We start from the raw sequence: 14,908 nt of genomic DNA on the forward strand, positions 1-14,908 counted from the left end.
TGTCGCAGGCCCATTTTAGTGGACCACGCCCAAATCTGAAGAGATGGCCGCCATTTTGAGAGTCCTGTGGCAGCCGCCTATCGCTGCGCCGCAAGAGCGGGAGCAACTCAAGTACATGGTGAGCGAGACGCTGTAGTCGAAAGAGCGGGCGGTAAACAGCTGAATAGCGGAAGAGGCACAGTGTAGCAAAAGCGGGCTGAATGGCAAATGAAACGGAAAAGGGGTGCCCCACTACAGCGTGTCTTTAGGTGAAACGGATTGTGGGACAAGGTGAAGAATGGAAGAGTCACCAAAAGGAAAAAAGTTCCGCTTGACCCCGGGAGCCGGCCACCTATGTCGGGGGCGATCTCAGGCCACACCAGGGCAACACGACTTGGGGAGGGGGCCGGAGCCAAGCGCCCCCTCCGAGTCCGCGACATGACACCGTCCCTCGGGGGCCTCCGTCAAGCGGTTCAGGGTGGCACCGCATCACAACAGCCCCCACTTACTTTAAGAATAGTGAAGATGAAGCAATTGCAAATAGGCTTCAGACAATGTTACAAGCACTCCTCAAAACTTTGAACTTTCAGAGTGCATGAGTTGGGACAGCGAGGGGTGATTTGGTTTCTCGGATTTGGTTTCTCGGACTGTTTTTCTGGTCTCTCACCACTGGCATAGTTTAACGTTTTCTTGTTTCTAGGACATTAATAGGTTTTATCATTACGTTATGTTATCGTTTCTTTGTTTGTTGTTTAATAAAAGTTCATGTTCATCAGTGGCCTACTGATTTTCGTTTTCCTATTTTTTTCTTTCCAGGTTGTTTCATGGTAAAGTTTCTGTTAACAGGATACAGTGATCACTTCGTTATTATTGCATATGTCCTTTTCACTAGGGGTGCTCTCTGGTCGGGCCAGATGACGTATCTCTAGTAAATGGTCCGGGTGAAAAAGGTGCATCAATCAGTGGGGAGTAGATAGGCATGACAGATTACAACGGGGGAGAAAGGTCCGCATTACGTACCCTTTCACTACTTGCAAAGATTTTCCTACGTTTATATGCAAACAGGGAATACCTCCAAAAATAACTAATTCCCAAACAGTCAATGTTCGGACAATCAATCAATCAATGAGGAATGAAATAGGTACGACGTGTTAAAGGCTTGCGTTACCTACCCTTCACTATCTGCAAAGGGAGAGAGAATATTCCTATTCTTCCTCGTTTGCAGGTAGAGAAGATCCTTAAGAGAATTAACTTCGAACAATTCAATGCTCGATTGAAACAATCAACAAGGGGTACTGTGAACACAAATGAACGCCGCTTATGTACATACGCATTGCTATTTTCAACAGGTTGTTCCTAATGTTTCTATTTTAGCGAGGTCAAAAAGAGATCCCATTAGTGGCCTACTGATTTTGCTCGATTCCTTTTGTTTTTTTACACGATTTTTCGCTATCTGCAAAGACTAAACAGAGTATTGCGACTCTGTGCTTGTTTGTAAATAGAGAATGAACCAAAGAGAACAATCAATCAAATGGAGAGAGAAGCAGGCACGACGTATTACAAAGGGGGCAAAGGGCTGCGTTAACTACCCTTCACTATCTGCAAAGAGAGAGTACTCCTAATAGAAATGAGGGGTGGGGGGCAGTATTCAAAGCAGATCAGTGTGCATAAACACGAAAATGTTTTTACTTACCACGTACTTGACATTCGACAGCTTATGATATTTGCTATTAAAAAACCATTGAAATTCACTGAAAAAACCATAGGTTATAGACTATATATAGTTAGGAATTAGCATTTACAAAACCTTGAAAATTCACTGAAAAAACCATAGGTTATACACCATATATAGTTAGGAATTAGCATTTAAAAAACCTTATTTTACTCACACAAAACCATTGAAATTCCATATATAGTTAGTTGCACTAACTATATATCGCGCACCCGCAATCCACTGCTGATCATGTCACATATTACATCATTCATGACATGGTCAGTGACATCACTGATGACATCACTGATGACATCTCAAATGACATCACTGATGACAACATCCAGTGACTGTATTTTTCTGTAAAGTTAAAATATGTCTTGAGTGGATGTATAAGTGTCTGGATGAAGGATTTAGTAGGTGCATGACTGACTGTATGAGTGAGTGATTAAATGTGTCTCACTGAATGCATGGGTTAGTGACTAAACTGTCTTAATTTGTGCATCATTATGTCTGTTGTTCTGTAAACTGCTGCATGTGTTGATCATTAGCTATACGAGAGGCTATATGTGTTATTAATTGGTTGCCCAAGTATTTCTATGGGAGATTGAGTTTGTGTGGGGGTGGCTGGAAGGTGTGTGACTCTATGCATAGATGTGTGAGCAGTTTATTCACTAGGTGTATGAGTTCAAGAGTGCATGTGGAAACAGCTACATGGGCAGTTGACTGTGTGCATGAGTGTATTGATGAGTGAATGGATATCTCAATGCTACATGTCATAGTAAGTACATATGTAAAACACAGTACATGTGAGAGTTGGCATATATAAATAACTGTGCATGAGAGCCACTGAATGAGTGAGTGGTTGTATCGATCATTGTGAACTTGTATCAGGGATTGTATAAGAGAGTAAATATGTGTTAGTATATGTTTCAATAAGTAAGGTGTGTTTAACTGTATAGTTGAAGAAATGGAGGTGAGATTGTTTCTTTGCATGACTGACTGGGTGTGTGAGTAACTCCATGGATGAGTGGCAGTGTGTGAGTGTCTGTTTACACTGAGTGTATCTAAGGTTATATTAGAGTCTGAAGAGGTTTATCGTATTAGCACAAGAATGATGTCAAATGAGATGTCATCAGTGATGTCATCAGTGATGTCATTTGAGATGTCATCAGTGATGTCATCAGTGATGTCACTGACCATGTCATGAATGATGTAATATGTGACATGATCAGCAGTGGATTGCGGGTGCGCGATATATAGTTAGTGCAACTAACTATATATGGAATTTCAATGGTTTTGTGTGAGTAAAATAAGGTTTTTTAAATGCTAATTCCTAACTATATATGGTGTATAACCTATGGTTTTTTCAGTGAATATATATATATATATATATATACATATGCATATATATATATATATATATATACATATATATATATATATTACCTACTGGCGGTCGCCAGTAGGTATATATAGTTAGGATTTTTTCTCTATGGGTTTTTTGAAAATTCTATGTCTAATAACTTTGGCGTTTGTGGACGGAATTGGCTGAAATTTTCAGGAAAATGGCACATTTTGTTTCTGAGCAGCCCATGAAAATTGGGGGGGGGGTTCGTCCAGGGGGGGTCGAGCAAAAAGGGGGGTCCCAAAACGTGTTTTTAACATTGAGTTTTCCATAGGGCGGTTGGCCTCACTTTTAGCCCGAACGGCTGAATGGATTTGCACGAAACTTGGCAAAATTGTAGGGACTGGTAGCCCGATGTGCCTTTTGTAGGTCTCAATATATGTGCTACAGTGGATTTTGAGAAATTAACGTTTAAAAAAAGATATATATCTGTAACAGCGGACCGGGCAGCGCTCCAGGACGCGTACTTTTCGCGCAACGGAGCTTTGTGAAGCGAAGCTGATTGGTTCTCCGGCGTCTGTCAACATTCCAAACAGTCCGTAGCGGCCGCCATCTTGTCTCTCGGTAGGATCGAGAGACAAGAGGAGGCCAAAGCGAAGGGGCAAATGACCATAAGGGGGAATAGTAGATCCTCGCTGACCCCCTAGGTTTGATGTGGAGGTTTTAAAAGGGCCCCGCGGGGCAAAAAAAAAAAATAATAATAATAATCGAACGGCTGAATGGATTTGCACGAAACTTGGCAAAATTGTAGGGACTGGTAGCCCGATGTGCCTTTGCTAGGTCTCAATATATGTGCTTCAGTGGATTTTGAGAAATTAACGTTAAAAAAAAGATATATATCTGTAACAGCGCACCGCTTCGCGTACTTTTCGCGTTACGGAGCTTTGCGAAGCGAAGCTGTTTGGCTCTCCGGTGTCTGTAAACATTCCAAACAGTACGTAGCGGCCGCCATCTTGTCTCTCGGTAGGATCGAGAGACAAGAGGAGGCCAAAGCGAAGGGGCAAATGACCATAAGGGGGCATAGTAGATCCTCGCTGACCCCCTAGGTTTGATGTGGAGGTTTTAAAAGGGCCCCGCTGGGCAAAAAAAAATAATAATAATAATAATCGAACGGCTGAATGGATTTGCACGAAACTTGGTAAAATATTAGGGACTGGTAGCCCGATGTGCCTTTGCTAGGTCTCAATATATGTGCTTCAGTGCATTTTGAGAAATTAACGTTCAAAAACAAGATATATATCTGTAACAGCGCTCCGCTTCGCGGAGATAAAATTATATCTGTATTACCTAGCTGTTGCTAACACCAGTTAGCGACGGCTAGTAGGAGATAGCGACCATCTTGGGCCCCACTTTGCATGTGAGTGATATTTATCACTAATGACATGCAAAGTGGGCATGCCAAGATGTTAGCGACTGGAAACAGTCGCTAACATCGCTATCTCCTATTATCAACTTTTGGAAATATTCGAGACAAGCGCGAATATCTCCAAAAAGTAACAGCTGCCCTGAGCAGTTCTTAGCCATGTTATCCAATGGGAGGTGGATAACATGGCTAAGAGCATTAGCTCCGTAATGCATGAATATCGCTGAGTTTTCAGCGATATTAATGCATTGCGGTCGTTTTTTATCGTATTTGCGATAAACCTTGATAATAGCAAGGTTTATCTGCGATAATTTCTGACGGTAAAAAAATCTTTGCAATGCATCGTTAGGGATAAATATCGCTTAACTTTGGTAATATGCCCCAACGTCTGTTAACGTTCGATTCGAAGGAAATCAGGAAGTGTTGAAAAACATTGTCTGCGCCATCTTGTCTTTTTTCAAATGCCACACTTTTGTCGTGCACGGCAGCCATTTTAGATGCCTTGACCAGACCCACTCTGTGCACGCTGTCGATCCTTAGCATGGCTCCCCACCCTCGCAAGCATCTCACCCAGGCAGTGGTCACCCCCGCTCTCTGTCTTATGCATGGGTAATAAACCTCCCCCCATCTGCGCTGCTCTTCCCTGAGAATCACACCCTGTGCCCGCCCGACACCTCCCTTTCGCCCTATTCACTACCGCACCCTCTGACACTCCTTTTCCTCTGTGTCCGATTGTCCAGGCCGGTCCTAGGCTATCAGCTAGCCCTGCAGATGTAGTTTATGGCCACAGCTGTAAAGAATCACCCCTCTTCAAAGGAGTTATAGTAGATCAAGGCCCACACTCGATGAGATCCGTCACAGCAGAAGCGTTGCTATTATCTGAAAACCATCCTGTATTGTGATTGGGGAGGGGACCGAGCGTGAAGCGGAAGATTCCAGGGATGACTCTTTGTACATCAAAGTTTTTACAATTATGTGTCACATTAAAAATATATAGCACTCCGACAAAGTAGTAAGATTATAAAACTTTAATAATTTATAAATATATACAAGAAAACAAAAATAGTAATAACATATAAACATTTTTAGGGAAAACAACGAAGTAGCGGTCGGCTGTGCGAATAGTCCCAACGCAGCACAACGTCCAGATTTCCGGCGTGGGGCGTCGCGGGGGGTGGGTCATCAGTAGCAAACTGTTGTGCGAATAGTTCCAAGGCAGCAGAACGCGCCGAAATCTAGATGACACGAAAGTGATGTCTAGTAAGTTGCCACCCAGCAAATAACGGCGTGGGGCGTCGCGGGGGGTGGGTCATCAGTAGCAAACTGTTGTGCGAATAGTTCCAAGGCAGCAGAACGATGGCACCAAGGTGATGTCCAGTAAGTTGCCGCACTGGTTTTGGTATCCTACAATGCTGATCCGAATAACGGCGTGGGGCGCCCCGGGGGAGGCGGCGTGAACGGGCCTCTCCAGGTGGAGTGTCATCTGTTGTAGTGGGGCGCCCCTTTACCGTTTCAGTTGCCATTCCGTCCGTTTTTGGTCCACTGTGTCAAAAGCCGCAATTCAGCTGAGTTGCGCCCACTCTTGCGGTGCAGCGATAGGCGGCTGTCACAGGACTCTCAAAATGGCGGCAGGCTCTTTCCTTTTTGGGCCTGGTCCACTGAAATGGCCCTGGGACACCTTGGAAATCGGACGCTTGTCTGCTAGGTCTTGGACCCCATTCTCGAAAGCGTCCCCTCCGCCTTGAGAATTCATCAAAAGTTTTGGGGGCCCCGACTCCTGCAGGCTTCTGGTGGGGAGCGGCTGCCATGATTGCTCGCGGAATGACCACGACGGAGCTACGAGATGGTGGTGCTCTCATGCTGACGCCAGTTTAGTCTGAAACATCCAGAAACAAGGTGGGGCTTTCATCGTTTGGGAAAAAAAAAGTTTTCATCCAATGAAAAGTGTTGTTTTTAGGTCATATGATCAAGCCTTCCATCATTAGGAAACCAAAAGTAAAATGAACCAATGAAAAGTTTTATAAACAAGTCACATGACCTGTTATGCGGCATAGGGTATAAAATGCGGAGAAAATACGTTGGTACGTGAGGCGGCGTCAGTAGCGGACCGATGTGCGAATAGGCCGAAGGCAATACAACGCGCCAAGATCCGGATGGCACCGAGGTGGTGTCCAGCAAGTTGCAGCACTGGTGTGGCCATCCTACAATGCTGAAAGTCGGCGTGGGGCGCCCCGTTGGCCTGTGAGTTCGCGTCAGTAGCGGACCGATGTGCGAATAGGCCGAAGGCAGCACAACGCGCCAAGATTCGGATGGCACCGAGGTGGTGTCTAGTAAGTTGCCGCACTGGTGTGGCCATCCTACAATGTTGAAAGTCGGCGTGGGGCGCCCCGTTTTGGCACGTGAGGCGGCGTCAGTAGCGGACCGATGTGCGAATAGGCCGAAGGCAACACAACGCGCCAAGATCCGGATGGCACCGAGGTGGTGTCCAGCAAGTTGCAGCACTGGTGTGGCCATCCTACAATGCTGAAAGTCGGCGTGGGGCGCCCCGTTGGCCTGTGAGTTTGCGTCAGTAGCGGACCGATGTGCGAATAGGCCGAAGGCAGCACAACGCGCCAAGATCCGGATGGCACCGAGGTGGTGTCTAGTAAGTTGCCGCACTGGTGTGGCCATCCAACAATGCTGAAAGTCGGCGTGGGGCGCCCCGTTGGCCTGTGAGATGGCGTCAGTAGCGGACCGATGTGCGAATAGGCCGAAGGCAGCACAACGCGCCAAGATCCGGATGGCACCGAGGTGGTGTCTAGTAAGTTGTCGCACTTCTGTGGCCATCCTACAATGTTGAAAGTCGGCGTGGGGCGCCCCGTTGGCCTGTGAGATGGCGTCAGTAGCGGACCGATGTGCGAATGGGGCCAAAGGCAGCGCAACAATATTTTCTGACTGACACCACAAGGCGCTGAGATGCCAAGATCCGGATGGCACCGAGGTGATGTCTAAGTTGCGGACTGATGTGCGAATGGGGCCAAAGGCAGCGTAACAATATTTTTTGTATGGAAGATACCACTAGGCGTTGAGATGCCAAGATTCGGATGGCACCGAGGTGATGTCTAGCAAGTTGCTGTACTGGTGTGGTCATCCTACAATGCTGAAACTCGGCGTGGGTCGCCCCATTAGCCTGTGAGATGGCGTCAGTAGCGGACCGATGTGCGAATAGGCCGAAGGCAGCACAACGCGCCAAGATCCGGATGTCACCGTGGTGGTTTCATAGTTGAGAGGCACTTCATCTGCAGTGGGGCGAGGTGATGTCTAGCAAGTTGCTGTACTGGTGTGGTCATTCTACAATGCTGAAAGTCGGCGTGGGGCGCCCCATTTGCCTGTGAGATGGCGTCAGTAGCGGACTGATGTGCGAATGGGGCCAAAGGCAGCGCAACAATATTTTCTGAAGAGAAGACACCAAAAGGTGCTGACATTCCAAGATCCGGATGGCACCGAGGTGGTGTCTAGCAAGCTATGCAGTTGAGTTGTGTGCGCACTTGCGGCGAATAGGTCGAAGGCAGCATAACAATGTTTTTTGAATAGAAGACACCACAAGGCGTTGAGATTCGGTTACCACCGAGGTGATGTCTAGCAAGTTGCCGCACTGGTGTGGCCATCCTACAATACTGCTCCGAATAACGGCGTGGGGTGCCCGAAGGGGGGGGGAGCCGGCGTGAATGGGCCTTCCTAGGTGGAGGCTCGTCTGCGGTAGTGGGGCGCCCCTTTACCGTTTCAGTTGCCATTCAGCTGAGTTTCGGCTGCTCTTGATGCTACAGCGACAGGCGGCTGCAAGAGGACTCTCAAAATGGCGGCCTGTTCTTTGGATTTGGGCCTGGTCCACTAAAATGGCCCTGGGACACCTTAGAACTCAGACGCTCGATTTTTTTTTCCTTTCCTGTACATGCAAAAAAAGGTAAATGCCCGGTACGTTACACGCTTCATCTGCCACGATGAACTCTCCAGAGGAACCGAAAAAAAATATAGTTGTGGTAACTATACCATGCATCGTCATATGGAGAGGTGGCACCAATTAATTATAGTGCTGCATAAAAGAGAGATTTGGAGGAGAACCCCTGACCTGCTAGTACATTCATCAAAGAAGTGGCACTGAGAGCTTCAGAGGCAAGGGAAACGGTCCCAAATATTTAGAAGAACTTTGGAAAGATTAAAATGACATGTTTAGATTGTGGCAAATTAATTTCATGTGGACAGATGAGTGTTACTCTAATAAATACAGCATATGAACATCATCATAGTCGATGGTTGGTAGAGACATTTTGACTATATCCTGGACCTGCCCGTCCTCGCCCAAAATGGCGCCGGAATAAATGGGACTCATAACTCCTTGTTGTGTACTGGTTGCAGAACCTTGAAATCACGAGATACGTATGCAGTTTTGAAGCACATGGCGGGCGGGGACGAGAATTGATTGACTATTTCGACATCCCTATTGATATTAAGTTCTGATGTGTTATTGATTACTGTACTGTTGAAAGTTCGAATTAACGTCACCCATGGTACTTGCCCGCAAATGTATATCTAGATAATTTTATTGTAACTGGCCCTGTCGTATTTTAAATATAAAATGTACGTCCACCGATTCCGTAACTGTTAGACACCTTAGTTCTTGCAACCTAATGGCCCGCCCGTTACGTTCCTCTACAGTGTAAATGTCTATTCATCATATACGATTACAGTTTGCTCTGTGGCAGGCCCACGTGGTTATAGGCTCGTATTTGTATAATGAAATTTTCACAATAAAGGTTTTTAAAAGAAAACATGGTAGTAGTATATACATTGGTAAAGTTTTTAATAATAGTGACTGTTTTAGAATCATTAAAAGGCAAGTGAAATAAAGCAGACCAATTACATGAAGGGTAAAAGGTATAATACGAAGGAACGCAGTAAAGATAAATGGTCAAGGGCTGTTGTGTTTTCTATTCCTGCAACATAAAGTGATCGATAAGAATCTCATATTCAGGCGTATCGGCGACTAAGACAGCAGGTCGACCCTCTTTTGCTCAACGGCTCCGTCATGGGACGAAGAAACGCTCTTTTTCTCGAAAAAAGAATATATTTTACTTGCAGGACAGTTGTAAAATTTCCGGGAAAGTACATTAGCCTGGAACATTATAACATATATTTAAGAAAAAATAATGTTCGGAAGTAATGAAAAGCGTAATTTTTAGGTCATATGACCAAGCCTTTCATCATTACAATAAGAAAAGTAAAATGAACCAATGAAAAGTTTTATTAACAAGTCACATGACTTGTTATGCTTACGTTACGCGCTGCGCGCCCCGGATGACTTCCGGATGCGCTAACGCGGCGCGTCATATGACGCATTACGCGACAACGCAGGTACAGAATATAGTCAAAATGTCTCCACCAACCAGCGGTCGGAACACAACCCCTTTCAGCAGGCTAAATAGTTCTGTTAAATGACAACAGAAGGGACAGGCAACAAGAACCATCAGTCAAAGAGGGGAGGGCTAGTTCTTCTCTACCGGGTTACATTGGGGCGCTACCGGAACTGATCGAATTGGTAGTCTACAGTGTTTCTGGATGTTTCAGACTGAAGCTGGGGTTAGCATGAGAGCAGCACCATTTCGTAGCTCCGTCGTGGTCATTCCGCAACCAATCATGGCAGCCGTTCTTTATCGTTATTTTGGGCGGGGTGGGTGGCGGAGCCGAGCTGTTTTGCAGCCATCATTGTGTGGAGTTCAGTTCATCTCACTAGTTTTGTATTTGTCATGAGGGGTTGTTCCTAATGTTTCTATTTTAGCGAGGTCAAAAAGAGATCCCATTAGTGGCCTACTGATTTTGCTCGATTCCTTTTCTTTTTTTTTACACGATTTTTCGTTATCTGCAAAGACTAAACAGAGTATTGCGACTCTGTGTTTGTTTGTAAATAGAGAATGAACCAAAGAGAACTAATTCTAAAACAGTAAATACTTGGATAACAATCAATCAAATGGAGAGAGAAGCAGGCACGACGGGTTACAACGGGGGCAAAGGCCTGCGTTAACTACCTTTCACTATCTGCAAAGAGAGAGTACTCCTAATAGAAATGAGGGGGGGGCACCATTCAAAGCAGATCAGTGTGCATAAACACGAAAATGTTTTCACTTACCACGTACTTGACATTCGACAGCTTATGATATTTGCTATTAAAAAACCATTGAAATTCACTGAAAAAACCATAGGTTATAGACCATATATAGTTAGGAATTAGCATTTACAAAACCTTGAAAATTCACTGAAAAAACCATAGGTTATAGACCATATATAGTTAGGAATTAGCATTTAAAAAACCTTATTTTACTCACACAAAACCATTGAAATTCCATATATAGTTAGTTGCGCTAACTATATATCGCGCACCCGCAATCCACTGCTGATCATGTCACATATTACATCATTCATGACATGGTCAGTGACATCACTGATGACATCACTGATGACATCTCAAATGACATCACTGATGACATCACTGATGACATCTCATTTGACATCATTCTTGTGCTAATACGATAAACCTCTTCAGACTCTAATATAACCTTAGATACACTCAGTGTATACAGACACTCACACACTGCCACTCATCCATGGAGTTACTCACACACCCAGTCAGTCATGCAAAGAAACAATCTCACCTCCATTTCTTCAACTATACAGTTAAACACACCTTACTTATTGAAACATATACTAACACATATTTACTCTCTTATACAATCCCTGATACAAGTTCACAATGATTGATACAACCACTCACTCATTCAGTGGCTCTCATGCACAGTTATTTATATATGCCAACTCTCACATGTACTGTGTTTTACATATGTACTTACTATGACATGTAGCATTGAGATATCCATTCACTCATCAATACACTCATGCACACAGTCAACTGCCCATGTAGCTGTTTCCACATGCACTCTTGAACTCATACACCTAGTGAATAAACTGCTCACACATCTATGCATAGAGTCACACACCTTCCAGCCACCCCCACACAAACTCAATCTCCCATAGAAATACTTGGGCAACCAATTAATAACACATATAGCCTCTCGTATAGCTAATGATCAACACATGCAGCAGTTTACAGAACAACAGACATAATGATGCACAAATTAAGACAGTTTAGTCACTAACCCATGCATTCAGTGAGACACATTTAATCACTCACTCATACAGTCAGTCACGCACCTACTAAATCCTTCATCCAGACACTTATACATCCACTCATTCTTCAATATGTAAGACATATTTTAACTTTACAGAAACATACAGTCACTGGATGTTGTCATCAGTGATGTCATCAGTGATGTCATTTGAGATGTCATCAGTGATGTCATCAGTGATGTCATTTGAGATGTCATCAGTGATGTCATCAGTGATGTCATTTGAGATGTCATCAGTGATGTCATCAGTGATGTCACTGACCATGTCATGAATGATGTAATATGTGACATGATCAGCAGTGGATTGCGGGTGCGCGATATATAGTTAGTGCAACTAACTATATATGGAATTTCAATGGTTTTGTGTGAGTAAAATAAGGTTTTTTAAATGCTAATTCCTAACTATATATGGTCTATAACCTATGGTTTTTTCAGTGAATTTTCAAGGTTTTGTAAATGCTAATTCCTAACTATATATGGTCTATAACCTATGGTTTTTTCAGTGAATATATATATATATATATTTTACCTGCTTGCGGTCGCCAGTAGGTATATATAGTTAGGACCTTGTTTCCATAGGAAATCCGCAACATTCTATAGGGAATTACGTTGGTGCCGGCTGATGAATCTTTGTGAATTTCTCAAAGAAGATGGCCTACTCCGCTCTGCTCCTTCACTGAAAGTTTTGGGGGGATTCGGGAAGTGGGGGCTGAGAAAAAAAGGGGGTCTCAAAATGGGTTTTCCACATGCAATTTTCCATAGGACGATTAGACACGGAATTACAAGAAATTTGGCAAAATTGTAGAGTCTGATTCGCAGATCGCCCTTTCGTTTAAATGGTGTAAATCCCTCCAGTAGTTCCTGAGAAACTCAAAGTTGAAAAATGTATATATCTAGAGGAGCTTACTGTAAGATTACTGTAAGCTTACTGTACTCTGTACCTTTCCGAGCACGAGCTGAATGCTAATTGGCTGTCAACTGTCTGTCAACACTCCAAACCAGAAAGTGTTGGTAGCCATCTTGTGACTCGGTAGACTGAGGCACAAGAAAGCAGAAAAACAAACATGTAGAACGCAAAAAGGGGGCAGGGTAGAAACACCCTGACTCCCTAGGCCTGCTCAGGGGGTCCCACAAGGACCCCCAAGGCCCCCCCCAATTTTTTTTTTGACAAAAATCATGGGGTACGAGTACCGTACACGTACCTTTCCGAGTACGACCTGCATGCTCATTGGCTGTGAACACTCCAAACCAGGAAGTGTTGGCAGCCATCTTGTGCTCGGTAAACCGAGGCACAAGAAAGCAGAAAAACAGACATGTAGAATGCAAAAAGGGGGCAGGGTAGAAACACCCTGACCCCCTAGGCCTGCTCGGGGATCCCACAAGGACCCCCAAGGCCCCCCCAATTTTTTTTTTTTACAAAAAACGCTGAGTACGACTACTGTACGAGCATGGTAAGCTTACTGTACCTTTCCGAGCACGAGCTGAATGCTAATTGGGTGTCAACTGTCTGTCAACACTCCAAACCAGAAAGTGTTGGCAGCCATCTTGTGCCTCGGTAGACTGAGGCACAGGAAAGCAGAAAAACCGACATGTAGAACGCAAAAAGGGGGCAGGGTAGAAACACCCTGACCACCTAGGCCTGCTCAGGGATCCCACAAGGACCCCCAAGGCCCCCCCAATTTTTTTCTTTTTTGACAAAAACCGCGGAGTACGAGTACTGTACGAGCACGGTAAGCTTACTGTAAGCTTACTGTACTCTGTACCTTCCCGAGCACGAGCTGAATGCTAATTGGCTGTCAACTGTCTGTAAACACTCCAAACCAGAAAGTGTTGGCAGCCATCTTGTGCCTCGGTAGACTGAGGCCCAAGAAAGCAGAAAAACAAACGTGTAGAACGCAAAAAGGGGGCAGGGTAGAAACACCCTGACCCCCTAAGCCTGCTCAGGGTGTCTAACAAGGACCCCCAAGCCCCCCCCCCAAATTTTTTGGGGAACAAAAACCGGAGGGTACCAGTAACGTACGAGTACGGTAAGCTTACTGTAAGCTTACTGTACTCTGTACTTTCCCGAGCACGAGCTGAATGCTAATTGGCTGTCAACTGTCTGTCAACACTCCAAACCAAAAAGTGTTGGCAGCCATCTTGTGCCTCGGTAGACTGAGGCACAAGAAATCAGAAAAGCAAATGTGTAGAACACAAAAAAGGGGCAGGGTAGAACCACCCTGACCCCCTAGGCCTTATCAGGGTGTCACACAAGGACCCCAAGGCCCCCACTCCAAATTTTTGGGGGGACAAAAACCGCGGGGTACGAGTACCGTACGAGTCTGGTAAGCTTACTGTAAGCTTACTGTACTCTGTACATTCCCGAGCACTAGCTGAATGTTAATTGGCTGTCAACTGTCTTTCAACACTCCAAACCAGAAAGTGTTGGCAGCCATCTTGTGCCTCGGTAGATTGAGGTACAAGAAAGCAGAAAAAAAAACAAGTAGAACGCAAAAAGGGGGCAGGGTAGACACACCTTGTCCCCCTAGGCCTGCTCAGGGTGTCTCACAAGGACCCCCAAGGCCCCCCAAATTTGTTTGGGGACAAAAAACACAGCGTACGAGTACTGTATGAGTATGGTAAGCTTACTGTAAGCTTACTGTACTCTGTACCTTCCCGAGCACGAGCTGAATGCTAATTGGCTGTCAACTGTCTGTCAACACTCTAAACCAGAAAGTGTTGGCAGCCATCTTGTGCCTCGGTATACTGAGTTACAAGAAAGCAGAAAAACAGACATGTAGAACGCAAAAAGGGGGCAGGATAGAAACACCCTGACCCCCTAGGCCTGCTCAGGGATTCCACAAGGAACCCCCAAGGCCCCCTCAATTTTTTCTTTTTTTACAAAAAACACGGAGTACGAGTACTGTACGAGCACGGTAAGCTTACTGTAAGCTTACTGTACTCTGTACCTTCCCGAGCACGAGCTGAATGCTAATTGGCTGTCTGCTGTCTGTAAACACTCCAAACCAGAAAGTGTTGGCAGCCATCTTGTGCCTCGGTAGACTGAGGCACAAGAAAGCAGAAAAACAAACGTGTACAACGCAAAAAGGGGGCAGGGTAGAAACACCCTGACCCCCTAGGCCTGCTCAGGGTGTCTCAGAAGGACCCCCAAGGCCCCCCAAATTCTTTGGGGGACAAAAACTGCAGGGTATGAGTACTGTACGAGTACGGTAAGCTTACTGTACTCTGTA

Source organism: Lissotriton helveticus, chromosome 3_2, assembly GCF_964261635.1.
Source record: "Lissotriton helveticus chromosome 3_2, aLisHel1.1, whole genome shotgun sequence".
Taxonomy (NCBI): Eukaryota; Metazoa; Chordata; class Amphibia; order Caudata; family Salamandridae; genus Lissotriton; species Lissotriton helveticus.